This window comes from Cervus canadensis, chromosome 25, assembly GCF_019320065.1.
Source record: "Cervus canadensis isolate Bull #8, Minnesota chromosome 25, ASM1932006v1, whole genome shotgun sequence".
Taxonomy (NCBI): Eukaryota; Metazoa; Chordata; class Mammalia; order Artiodactyla; family Cervidae; genus Cervus; species Cervus canadensis.
This window is the reverse complement of record NC_057410.1, coordinates 20795512-20807914: the sequence shown is the minus strand read 5'-3', so window position 1 is coordinate 20807914 and position 12403 is coordinate 20795512. Positions and strand designations below refer to the sequence as shown.

General features: G+C 37.5%; 1 protein-coding gene across 4 annotated transcripts in view; it reads left to right on the top strand.

Annotated features, from left to right (window-relative positions):
* The window catches only part of NELL2 (neural EGFL like 2), a 438955-nt gene that overhangs the window by 137886 nt on the left and 288666 nt on the right, over positions 1-12403 (top strand). The gene's annotated exons all lie outside the window — the stretch shown is intronic.

Below are 12403 nucleotides of genomic sequence, written 5' to 3'. Positions count from 1 at the left end.
TCTGCGTGATAGAATACCAGTCCCTTGGCTGTATTGGCCCAGGTATCTACTAAGGTACAGTTTGCTACTAATTACTTTAAGGTATTTTTCTTACACTAAAAATACTTCTAATAATTAAATTTTAAAAAATACGGTTCTTCACTTGGGAATGAAAACTTTCAGAATGTTATTTTAATTCTTTTTTTCCTTTGATAAGCCCTTGTGATTTTATTATTTTTACTTTCATCATTTTTGATGATGTTGACATGTTTAAATTTTAGGGGCAGTAGCTCTCCCAGATTGCCTTACAGTAATAAGCTTATGACTAAATGATTTACCTACCGTGTTTCATATAGAATCTTTATGAAATGATATTGAGATGAATGAAGAGTTTTTTTTTCAGTTATTACCCCAGAATTTATCTAGGATGAATTCTAAGAAATGCAATTTGTTGGGTAACCAGTTATAGTAGATTTTTCCTGTATTTTAGATTTTTTTTTTCTTTTTAAATACACAATGTCTGTGTGTGCATGCTCAGTTGTGTCTGACTCTTTGTGACCCCATGGACTGTAGCTTGCCAGGCTCCTCTGTTCATGAAATTCTACAGGCAAGAAAACTGAAGTGGGTTGCTGTGCCCTTCTTCAGGGGATCTTCCAGACCCAGGGATCGAACCTGGGTCTCCTGCACTGCAGACATATTCTTTATCATCTAAAGCCACTAGGGACTAAGCTATCAAAATAAGAAAGTGATGAGTTAGAATGGACCTTGACTATAACCAACTACTATGGCTGTTTCTGTGTGTACTAGGTATATGTCTCAATCTTATGGTATTGGATGGAGGTATACATATAGATATACATATCTAATTTGGTATGTGTGTAATTTTCTACATGTTATGAAAGTATGTATATGTTTCAGGAAAGAATAGTAATCTTATCAGCAGTTTAAAGTACCTACTTACCCACTTTCTTCAACAGTGATTTGAAAATTTGCCAATCCAGTAGGCAAAAAATAACACTTTGTTGGTAAGATTGAATACTTTCTCATATACATATTGGCCGTTCATATGTCTTCTTTTGTAAATAGCCTATTGAGTTAATTCCCTGGTGGCTCAGACAGTAAAGAGTCTGCCTGCAATGCGGGAGACCTGGGTTCAATCCCTGGGTCGGGAAGATCCCCTGGAGAAGGAAATGGCAACCCCCTCCAGTATTCTTGCCTGGAAAACCGCATGGACAGAGGGGAGCCAGGTAGGCTACAGTCCATGGGGTTGCAAAGAGTAGGACATGACTGAGTGTCTTCACTTCACTTCTTATTTGGTTAATTGATTAATTTCTTTTGGTTATGCTGGGTCTTTGCTGCTGCACTTGCTTTTTTCTAGGAGTGGTGAATGGGGGCTCCTCTCGAGCTGTGGTGTGGGGGCTCCTCTTTAATTGTGGTGCATGGGCTTCTCTTACTGCGAGCACAGGCTCTAGGGCATGCTGGCTTTAGGAGCTGCAGCTCTCGGCCTCTAGAGCACAGGCCCCATGGTTGTGGCACACAGGCTTAGCTGCCCCGCAGCTTGTAAGATCTCCTGGATCAGGGACTGAACCTGTGTCTCCTGCATTGGCAGACGGATTCTTTAGCACTGAGCCACCGGGGAAGCCCTACAGTGTAGATACATTGTCTATTTTTCTACATTTTCTTACTGATTTAAGTGAACTCCATTTAATAAGAATATTAATTTCATATCATCTGTAGTTTTCATTTGCTTTGAAGTCTTTATGGTGATTTTTGCTGTGCTAAATTTTTTTAATTGATATGCAGTCAAATCAGTAATTTCTGTCTCTTAAAGAGTGAGACTATGTTAGCGACATAGTGAAGAAAGAATATATTTTCTTTCACCAAAGAAAAGAGAAAGCCAACTAGAAAATTCCAGGAAAAGAAAATTCAAAATTGCCTTTATGAGAAATTTCTGGTCTGCTATATAAAATAGAAAATTTGGCATGATTTTGAGCAGTTTGGGTGAAGTAAGAAAAATTGTATCTGTTCTTGATTCTCCCTAACATTCTTCTTTGGCTGTTGACAAGTTTGTGACAATAGACAGTACAGTACTTGACTCTGCAGTGAATACTGGTACATAGGCATTAATACAAATACAGTTGATTAATTTACTATTGATCTTTTAATTGGAGATCTGGGAAGAGGATAATGGTATATCTGTATTTAACCTTCTATTTTAATCTGTCTCACTATACTCAATAAATAGTCTGCCTGCAATGCAGGAGATCTGGCTTTGATCCCTGGGTTGGGAAGATCCCCTGGAGAAGGGAAAGGCAGCCTGCTCAGTATTCTGGCCTGGGAGAATTCCATGGACTGTATAGTCAATGGGATCGCAGAGAGTCAGACATGACTGAGTGACTTTCACTTTCATTTCCATACTCAATGGATGATTTTTTTGTTCTGATTAATAATGAAAAGAAATGGTCTTCTTGGACTTAGATCTAGGTATCCTTATCTAGTATAATAGCTGGGAGGTGAAGCTGGAGGTCCCTGTGCCAATTAGCTGAAGCCCATTCTTTTCTCACATATTTGTAACATCAGTTGTAGGACCAAATCTCTGAGGTTGGCTTCTGGGCCTTGTATTCTGATCTGCTTGTGACTCCCACGGCAAGAGCACACCACTCTGATTGCTGTGGTTTTATAAGATTTGCTCTGTCATCATTCAGCTCTCTGTTCTTCCTAGTCACTTTTTTTTTTTTTTGCTATGTTTGCAACTTCGTTCTGTGGTATAAACTTTAGAATCAATTTGATAAGTTTTATGAAAAAAATGCTATTTGGATTTTTATTGGAATTACATCATATTTATAGATTGTTATATGTTACCATTTTTTTGATACTCATTTTTTAAAATCCAGGGATATGATTTATCTCTCCATTTTCTTTCATATCTTCTTTATAACTATTTCTGTAATGGGTGTACACATATTTTTTTCCCCCTAGGAACCTTATGGGCTGTATGTGCTCTTACTCAAATGGAATCTTTATTTTTCCATTATATTTTCTATTTGTAAAAGACTTAAATTGCTATAATGGACTTGTTTGCTATAAAAAGTAACTTCTTTTATAGTATTTAACTTGCTTTATCTTTTGTCTCTGGAAGAAAGTTGGATTCTTTGATTGCAACTCAGAGTATAATAAGAAAATTTTCAAGGTGCATTCAAAGTTCATTTAACTCTCTTTTCTTAATCTGCCATACATTGATATGCACTGACATTTCAATGATCTTTTCCAAGATGAATGTTGAGGGACTGTTGTAATATATTTTAATTCTTTGGCATTAAGACTCTTCTCTTTTTAGTCTTATGATGTCGTTATTAAACTTCCCAAATGCTCTTTAGGCCTTTGATCAATCACTTAAAATCATTTTTCAAAATACTCATTTAAAAATTATAATCAACTTTCTGCAGTTTATTATGAAGTGGCAGGAAATAGAATTCAGCTTATTTGTAACTTGTCTTGCTATTTTCTATAGTTTGGTGAAACATATACCTTTTTATAAAGTCCAAGCAAAATATTATTTAGGTGTCCTTATTGTCATGGAGTTTATATTATCACCATTACTTAAGAAATCTTATTTCCCTGGATGGTGTGTATACTTAAATTCCATTGACCTTGGCAAGGAGTCATATTTTTATGGTTGAAACCATATATTAATATATTTCACAGCAGTTGAATGAAAGTCATTCAGATTTTGCCTCTTCGTTTTAGTGATGTTTATCCATTGAGCATTTTGAAAAAGGAGATGATTGACCTGCTGTCATTTTTTCTTTGTATTTTAACTTTTGGTTATTTAAAACTCTAGGTGTTATAAAAATTGTGTTTGATTATTATTGAGGATGCTAACTGCACCAGAGAATACATGAATCACTGAATATTTTTAGCTCAACCCCATTTAATTTACTTAAAAGAATAAAAACCCTGAATAGCACCAAAAAGAGAGATGTAGGTTCTGAGGAAACAATTTACTTTGGAGATACTTAAACTATACATTTTGAAGCACTGAACACTATGTTTAAAATATTTTTTGCTACTATGACATCTGAAAAATGACTATCATTTCTAAAATTTACTGTTCTTTGAATATTAGTGAGTTTGTACATTTTTAATGTATTCATTAGTAAGTTGATGGTGTCTCTGATTTCATGAATAGTTTCTAAATATCTTTTTGCCATTTTATACCAGCCTTGTCATTTCTCTTGTTTATTTGTAAGAATTTTTATATGGTCAGAATATCAACTCACTGTCAGTTATATATTCAGGGGAGTTCGCTGGTTAATGATTGCTTTTAATTAAAAAAATTTTAAAAATCATTTCAAATCTGCAGAAGGGTTTACTAAGACAGTACAAAGAACTCCCACATCTTCTTTTACCAGATTTCTGATTGGTGATATTTTTAGCCCTGTTTCTCCATCATCCTCTACCTCATTTCAATATGCCTTTTACTGGCAATATACTCCCATCACCCTTAAATACTCTACTGTATTTTTTCTTAAGACAAGGACACTTTCCCTGTATAACCAACATACATCTTCTAATCAAGACCTCAAAACTGACAGCACAATATCATCCAATCTCAGACCTCACTTAAATTTCACCAACTATCTAAGTAATGTTTCTTTTTCCTTCTTAGAACATAACTCCATTCTAGAACACATATTGCATTTGGTTGTCATATCTTATAATTTCCTTCAATTTGAGCAGTTACAGTCTTTCCCTGTTTTGGGTATCCTTTAATGGTCTCAGTATAGGCGTTTTATTCCATATTATCACCCACAACCTGGGTTCATCTGATGTTTCCTCGTCACTCAAGCTATGCATTCATGTTAGGAATATCATAGAAATGATGCTGACCACATCTGGACGTACACTGTGTCAATTGTCCTTCTGTTGATGATATCAACCTTGATCACCTGATCACATTGATGATCTGCCAGGTTCTACACTACTTTTCCCTTTGATTTTCATTAGTATTTTATTGGGAGATAATTAAATTTTATTCCAATATCCTGTTCCTCATCAGAGCTTCATCCACCCACCTTAACATCCAATAACTGTTCCCACGTGTACAAGATGATTGATACCAAGTGACATGAATAAAATGGAAAATCGAACTCATTCTAACTCATATTCATTTTGTGTGTTGTCAAAAATTTAAAGAATATGTGTCATATAAAATATATTTCTAAAAAATGGTAATTCAAACTTTTGTATCTCATACCTCGTTTTAAGTGTAGATCACCATTCACCATTCAAGGCATCTTTATATTAATTGTTCCCTAATAGCTCAGTTGGTAAAGAATCCGCCTGCAATGCAGGAGACCCCATTTCAATTCTTGAATCGGGAGAATCCACTGGAGAAGGGATAGGCTACCCACTCCAGTATTCTGGGGCTTTCCTTTTAGCTCCGCTGGTAAAAAATCCGCCTGCAGTGCGGGAGACCTGGGCTCAATACCTGCATTGGGAAGATCCCCTGGAGAAGGGAAAGGCTACCCACTCCAGTATTCTGGCCTAGAGAATTCCATGGACTGCATAGGTCATGGGGTCGCAAAGAGAGGGACACGACTGAGTGGCTTTCACTTTCACTGTATTTTTCCTTAATGTAAAGTATTAATTTATACTGAATGAAATTCAGAGAAAATAGTATTTTATTTTTATAAAGGTGATTAGCCTAACTTTTCTACTGTTTTCCTAATAGCTTTATATACAGGATTGCATTTGTTGAACTGAAGAGACCTTTGTAAAAACAAGATCCGAATATATATTAGATATATTTTCAGGCAAATTTTTATGGAAATAAGTTTCTATGACATCTAGTTATTGAGTTTTCACTGTTTGACATTTCTAATGGGTTTAAAATGCATGTTTTCTATGTTCAAAAAATAAATCTGATTGTTAATCAGCCAGTAATTGAAATTAATATATGACAAAATCTTTCTATCATCCAATTTGTCAGAATTCAAGGTCTATTGCAGGAGTTTTATTCAATCACATTAAGAAAAGATGTGTTTATTATTAAGTTCTCCATTTCTAACTAGATTTGATAATGTGAAGTTGTTTTTTAGTCACTAAGTCATTTCTGAATATTCTGCAGCCCCATGGACGGTAACCCACCAAGCTCCTCTGTCCATGGGATTTCCCAGCAAGAACAGTGAAGTGGGTTGCCATTCCTTTCTCCAGGCACTGACCAGGGACTGATCCTGCATCTCCTGCTTGGCAGGGGGATTCTTTTATTGCTGAGCCACCTGGGAAGCCCAATGTGGAGTAATAGGACAGTATAAAATGTCTGGTCATATAAAATAAAGATTTTGCAGAAATATAAAAATTCTAGACATGAAAAAGGGAGCCCTACAGTTATAGCAATTCATCATCCAAGGAAGTGTACATTCAGGAAAATGACGAAATGGGAACTTCTTTGAGGACCTGGACTTTGCCCCTTTTTTCCCGGTATTCTCTGTGCCTGCTATGGTGCCCGCTGTAAAGATGGCTGGTAGATGTTTGAGGAATGGCTGAATGAGAAGTGCAGAGCATCTGCTTATATCTGGTTGTGTGGTTGCTGGATGTTTTCTTAGATTCATAGAAATGTTTTCTCTGCATTATAAGGGTTAACACTTTATTAGGTTTCTCAGTTCAGCTCAGTCGCTCAGTTGGGTCCGACTCTTTGTGACCCCATGAATCGCAGCATGCCAGGCCTCCCTGTCCATCACCAACTCCCGGAGTTTACTCAAACTCATGTCCATCAAGTCAGTGATGCCATCCAGCGGTCTCATCCTCTGTCATCCCCTTCTCCCCCTCCCCCCAATCCCTCCCAGCATCAGGGTCTTTTCCAATGAGTCAACTCTTCATATGAGGTAGCCAGAGTATTGGAGTTTCAGCTTCAACATCAGTCCTTCCAATGAATACCCAGGACTGATCTCCTTTAGGATGGACTGCTTGGATTTCCTTGCAGTCCAAGGGACTCTCAAGAGTCTTCTCCAACACCACAGTTCAAAAGCATCAATTTTTCAGCGCTCAGCATTCTTCACAGTCCAACTCTCACATCCATACATGACACCTGGGAAAAACCATAGCCTTGACTAGACAGACCTTTGTTGGCAAAGTAATGTCTCTGCTTTTTAATATGGTATCTAGGTTGGTCATAACTTTCCTTCCAGGGAGTAAGCGTCTTTTAATTTCATGCCTGCAATCACCGTCTGCAATAGGTTTTTACCTGGTGTCATATAGTCCTCTAAGCACTTTACATGGATTAATCTCATTAAATGTGCATCACAGTCTTGGAGGTAGATACCATTCTTACCATAATTTCCAGATAAGGAAATGGAGCCTTGAGAGGTTAAGTCTCAAGTCCAAGGTTATAATAAGTGGCAGAATCAACATTTGAAACAAGCTGTCAGGCATCAGAGCCCATTCTCCTATAACCGCTATCTTGACAGCTTCTCTCTTTCTTTGTTTTAGAGCAGCACCATGGCCTTTCTACTTCCTTAAAACCCAAGACTTCATTTTTTTTAAATTGTTGGATAATTGCTGTACAATGTTGTGCTGATTTCTGCTACACAACAATTCTAATCAGCCATAACTCTCTCTATATATATCCTCTGCCTCTTTAGCCCCTTCCCATCCCATCCCTCTAGGTCATCACAGAGCACCAGACTGGGCTCTCTGTGTTATATAGCAGCTTCCCAGTAGCTATCACTTTTATGCATGGTAGTGTATACAAGTCAATGCTACTTTGACAGGGTTAATACTCTTGCTTTCTATTGCTTTTGAAGACAGCAATTATATATTTTTCTTCCATTGAACTTTTTTGTTATAGTAAGAATTTTTATCCAGAAATTTTCTCCCTTACAATTTATTTCTTTATTTCACCAGCATCATCATGGCTTGTTGAAGTTGATATAGTATTAAAAAAGCTGTTGTGGTCTGCATGATTGGGAAAACATTTTGTCTTTTCATTTTTTTTTTAACTGCCTCTCCATAAAAGCTTGGGCTAAAACTTAAAACTAAGATTCCTACCTCTTTGGCCTGTTCATAATAGAACTGGGGCCAGGTTGGATATATTTTCTATAGTTAGGGGGAGTCCAGTACCCATTTCAATTGGGAACACTTAAAGTAATAGGCTCACTGAGCGCAAGATGTCACCTCAGTGGGTGACCCATGAATCCTGTTGCCTTCTTCCTTGGTTCTTATTTATTCCGAACAATAGAGGAGACATGATGACCCATGAAGCATGTCAGAAAACAGATGCTGCAGTGTTGACAGCTTACTCTCCCTTGTGACTAATTCCTTTCTTTCAAATACAGCCTGCCTAGAACTTCTAGCTGTCTTACATGCATCAGTGCTTTTCCTTTATTGTGTGCCCATAGTTTCAGAATGTGTTACATATAAAGCCGCCGGATATTCCTACATGGGCCAACCTCTGTTGGCCTAAAGAGGTCCGATTGATTTTTTAGAACCTTAGCAAAGCAAAATGTTAACTTAAGAGGAAAACTTGAAATGGGATAAAATGCTTCCTGGAATCAAAGGGCATTGAGGGTCTGTGGGAGTCACTTAGTCACTACGGATGGATATAGTCCTAAAAGCATCATGAATCATTGTTTTAGGTGAAGGTGAAGATGAAAAGTTACCATCTTGAGGATATAATTTTCTTCCAAAAATATTATTTGTTTATACTTCGAGATAGTATGATTGCATGCACACCTTATTTCACTTGTAAAGCCACTTGAGTATCTGGAAAGTGAAGAGACCATTGCTTTATTCTCTTGATATTATACATGCACACACACACTAGTAAAGTAATGCTCAAAATTCTCCAAGCCAGGCTTCAGCAATACATGAATCGTGAACTTCCAGATGTTCAAGCTGGTTTTAGAAAAGGCAGAGGAACCAGAGATCAAACTGCCAACATGTGCTGGATTATCGAAAAAGCAATGAGTTCCAGAAAAACATTTATTTCTGCTCTATTGACTATGCCAAAGCCTTTGACTGTGTGGATCACAGTAAACTGTGGAAAATTCTGAAAGAGATGGAAATACCAGACCACCTGACCTGCCTCCTGAGAAACCTGTATGCAGGTCAGGAAGCAACAGTTAGAACTAGACATGGAACAACAGACTGGTTCCAAATAGGGAAAGGAGTACGTCAAGGCTGTATATTGTCACCTGCTTATTTAACTGATATGCAGAGTACATCATGAGAAACACTGGGCTGGAGGAAGCACAAGTTGGAATCAGGATTGCTGGGAGAAATATCAATAACCTCAGATATACAGATGATACCACCCTTATGGCAGAAAGTGAAGAAGAACCAAAGAGCCTCTTGATGAAAGTGAAAGAGGAGAGTGAAGAAGTTGGCTTAAAGCTCAACATTCATTAAACTAAGATCATGGCATCTCAATCTACCACGCTTCAGTATAAGCTCTCTTGGAGAGTTACTAAAGAGTTTTACTTCTATCTGGGCTTCCCAGGTGGCACTAGTGGTAAAGAACCCACCTGTCAATGCAGGAGACACAGGAGATGTGGGGTTCGATTCCCGGGTTGGGAAGATCTCCTGGAAGAGAGCATAGCAATCCACTGTAGCATTCTTGCCTGGAGAATATCATGGACTGAGGAGCCTAGTGAGCTACAGTCAATGGGATTGCAAAGACTTGGACACAACTGAAGCCACTTAGCATACACGCACATACTTCTAACTTCCTTTCTGATATCATTAATATCTCTATCTTGGAGCAAGGACTAGAAGCAGAAAAGCTTTGGAGATGTCATAAGGAGTGGAATGGAATGAATCCAGTCTCCAAACAGATACCCTGAGTTTTCAGCAAGTGGGGATCTTATTGACATGTCCCTTACTCATAGGTTGTAAATATAAGTTGGAAATCACTGAAAAGATCTTTTTCTTATATGAATGTCTAACTGATGCTCCCTAGTTTTTTGAAAAGAACAATTATATTCTTTTAGAATTGCAGTCACCTTTGCTATAATCCGCTGGGCCTGATATATACGAGCCTGTTTTTAAATTATCTGTATGGTTCCATCAGTCCATGTTTCTACTCATGTGTAAACTTTTTAGTTTTAACTACTGCTGTTTTATAATAATTTACATATGGTAGTGTAAACCCTCCAGATTTTTTGTATCACTAGATTATATTTGCTACTGTTTGTTTCAGTTCAGTTCAGTTGCTCAGTTGTGTCTGACTCTTTGCGACCCCATGGACTGAAGCATGCCAGGCTTCCCTGTCCATCACCAACTCCCAGAGCTTGCTCAAACTCATGTCCATCGAGTTGGTGATGCGATCCAACCATCTCATCCTCTGTTGTCCCCTTCTCTTCCCCCTCAATCTTTTCCCAGAATCAGGGTCTTTTCTAATGAGTCAGTTCTTTGCATCAGGTGGCCACAGTATTGGAGCTCTAGCTTCAGCATCCGTCTTTCCAATGAATATTCAGGACTGATTTCCTTTAGGATTGACTGATTTGATCTCCTTGCAGTTCATGGGACTTTCAAGAGTCTTCTCCAACACCACAGTTCAAAAGCATCAGTTAAAAACATCAAGTGTTTGTTTAGGCTTCTTATATCTATTCTTATGAAATAAATTGATTTGTAGTTTCCCTTTGTTGTAATGTCTTTGTCTAGTTTTTGCCTCATGAAATGTGCTAGGATGTGTTCCCTTTTTGGTAATCTCTGGAAGAATTTGTGAAAGATTGCTGTTCTTTATCCTTAAAGTATTCAGAATAACTCAGATCTATCCATCTGAGACTGGAGTAATGTTTGTGGGATGATTTTAATTATAATTCTCCTTCTTTTTAGATTTAGTGTTCATAACCCTAACAAAGGCCAGCATGCCCACTGCGTATTAAACTGTATTTCCACTCAGGGCATTACTTCAGGAATTCACTTCTTTTGCACTGTTACTTGTACCCTCTCTATTGGCTATTTCCACAAGCATATAAATACACTGCAATATTTATAGTCTCAACAGCAAGCCGAACCTGGAACAGCAAGCCAGACCTATTCAACTGCTGCTCCTGTGTTTCTCCAGTTCTCCCTCCTCTCATTCTTCATTGAACCCACTCTGATGAGGCTTTGACTTTCTGCTTCACTGAAAATGTACTTGTCAAGGTTCCTGCTGATGTCCTTGTTGAAAAATATGTTCTTCAATTCTGAGTCCTCATTCTATTGCACTTTGATTATTCCATCCTTTCAAACTCTTTTCTTGAGCTTCCACTTTTCTGGTTTTACTTCCTGACTCCTTCCTCTTCACATCTCTGACATCTGAATGTAGCTCTGTTCTAAGGCTTGATGTCCAGACTTCTTCCCCATATTCTCATTCTAAGGGCTTTAAATCCCATCTCTATGTAGAGTGGATTCTTAATTTTCTCTTGTCTTGACCTTTGCCTTTGAGCTCCAGACTTGTATATGGAACAGCCCATCTGCATCTTCACTTGGGTAAGTTAGAATATCAAGCTGTACCATGTCAGAAGTCAGACTTGTTATCTTCTTGCTTAAACGTACTCTTCATTCAGTGTTCCCCATCCCAGTAAATGGTAGCTTCTTTGTTCTCCTTGTTCAGGCTAAAAACTTGGGAGTGTTTCTTGATTTCTCTCATACTGTACATTTAATCTTAAGAAAATCTTTTCACCACTTTCACCACTTTCCCTGGTCCAAGATACCTTTCCTTGACTTAACCCTTGCGGCCTCCCACCATCCACATAGTTTATTCTAGACACTGCAGCCAAACTGATTATATTAAAATCAATTTAAAAAACCTCTCCAGAAATCAAACTAATATTGTAAAGCAATCATCAATCAATTAAAAATAAATAAATATAATTTTTAAAAAACCACTCTTTAAAAAAAAACCAAAAACCTCTTATGGTTTTCTATCTATGGTAGGCAAATGTATTTACTAGACTCTGAGGCCCTAAAAGAGTCGAACACGACTGAGCGACTAAACGGAACTGAACTGAAGGCCCAAATGGTCTGCCTCTCTGAGATCTATGCCTTTTTGATCTAATTTTCTATTACTTTGATTCTACCTCTTTCCCCTCTAGCCACACAGGCATCGGTGACATTCCTTGAATTTGCCAGGCAGGCTCCTGCCTCAGGGTCACCATTCTTCTTCAGGGTTTCACTAGATGTCACTTTTTCAGTGAACCTTTGCTTGAACATCCTGTTTAAAATATCATCTTACCATACTCCTTATCCTCTTCTACTTTAATTTTCTTCATAGATTTTATCACCATGCAGCCTACTTATTTGGTATATTTTGTTAAGTTAATTTGTTTAAATGTAAATGTAACAAGGACTAGTATTTTTTTTTCTTGGTAACCTTTCCTTTCTTTTTTTTTTCCACTTGATTTTTTTAATGGAAAGATATTAGCTTTACAGAATTGTG